Source organism: Odocoileus virginianus, chromosome 22, assembly GCF_023699985.2.
Source record: "Odocoileus virginianus isolate 20LAN1187 ecotype Illinois chromosome 22, Ovbor_1.2, whole genome shotgun sequence".
NCBI classification, from domain to species: Eukaryota; Metazoa; Chordata; class Mammalia; order Artiodactyla; family Cervidae; genus Odocoileus; species Odocoileus virginianus.
In genome coordinates, this window is record NC_069695.1 from 41,034,379 (window position 1) to 41,035,929 (window position 1,551).

General features: G+C 54.5%; 1 pseudogene; it reads left to right on the forward strand.

The window, feature by feature from the left end:
- Nucleotides 1-388: 388 nt before the first annotated feature.
- On the forward strand, nucleotides 389-1,346 carry LOC139030400 (triosephosphate isomerase pseudogene; annotated as a pseudogene).
- The last annotated feature ends 205 nt before the right edge of the window (nucleotides 1,347-1,551 follow it).

Genomic DNA, 1,551 nt, shown 5'->3' on the forward strand with positions numbered 1-1,551 from the left:
GACAGTAAAAGAGACATAGATGAACGGTCTTTTGGACTCTGTGGGAGAAGGCAAGGGTGGGATAATTTGAGAGAATAGCATTGAAACATGTATATTATTATTTGTGGAACAGATCGCCAGTCCAGGTTGGATGCATGAGACAAGTGCTTGGGGCTAGTGCACTGGGATGACCCTGAGGGATGGGATGGGGAGGGAGGTGGGAGGAAGGCTCAGGATGGGGAACACATGTACACCCATGGCTGATTCATGTCAATGTATGGGAAAACCACTAGAATATTGTAAAGTAATTAGCCTCTAATTAAAATGAATAAATTTTGGCTCCTGACCTTCAGCGTGCCTGCTCCTTAGCCACGGCGCCCTCCAGGAAGTGCTTCATGGGGGGGGGGGGGGGAACTGGAAGATGAACGGGAGGAAGAACAACCTGGGGGAACTCATCAACACTCTGAACGCGGCCAAGGTGCCGGCCGACACCGAGGTGGTTTGCGCACCCCCCACTGCCTACATTGACTTCGCCAGGCAGAAGCTAGATCCCAAGATTGCAGTGGCTGCACAGAACTGTTACAAAGTGGCCAATGGGGCCTTTATGGGGGAGATTAGCCCTGGCATGATCAAAGACCTTGGAGCCACGTGGGTAGTCCTGGGGCACTCTGAGAGAAGGCATGTCTTTGGGGAGTCAGATGAGCTGATTGGACAGAAAGTAGCCCATGCCCTGGCAGAGGGACTTGGAGTGATCGCCTGCACTGGGGAGAAGTTAGATGAGAGGGAAGCTGGCATCACTGAGAAGGTCGTTTTCGAGCAAACCAAGGTCATCGCAGAAATGTGAAGGATTGGAGCAAGGTTGTCTTGGCCTACGAGCCTGTGTGGGCCATTGGTACTGGCAAGACGGCGACACCCCAACAGGCCCAGGAAGTACACGAAAAGCTCCGGGGATGGCTTAAGTCCAACGTCTCTGATGCAGTGGCTAAGAGCGCCCGCATCATTTATGGGGGTTCTGTGACTGGGGCAACCTGCAAGGAGCTGGCAAGCCAGCCTGATGTGGATGGCTTCCTTGTGGGTGGTGCTTCTCTCAAGCCTGAGTTCGTCGACATCATCAATGCCAAACAATAAGCCCTGTCCATCTCTGCTACCCTTCCTGCCGAGCCAGGGACTAGGTAGCTCAGAAGCCCAGTAACTGTACTGCCCCCAACCTCCACACATGCTTCTTGTGATGTCGCCTGACCCCTCTCATGGCCGAATCCAAAGTATCTCTTCCTTTATCGTTTACACCCTACCTTGTCATGGTTGGGACCAGAACAATCCCGCCTCCACTTACTGTACCCGTTGGAACTAAACCTGTCGCCAAGGTGGCTGCTTCTTGGCTGAGAGGTGGGAGGATGGTTTGCTCGTGGGTTCCCTCAGTCCCCAGTGAAGACAGGAGAGAGAACCGGTCCTGTCCCGTCTCCCGCCATGAGGCCAAGGGCTGAGAGAAAGCCCTGTCCTCCGCTGAGGCCAGGGCGCTGCTCCCTCCCACGGTGCCAACCCCTGTGTGTGTTGTGTCTGAGCAGTCCCGCG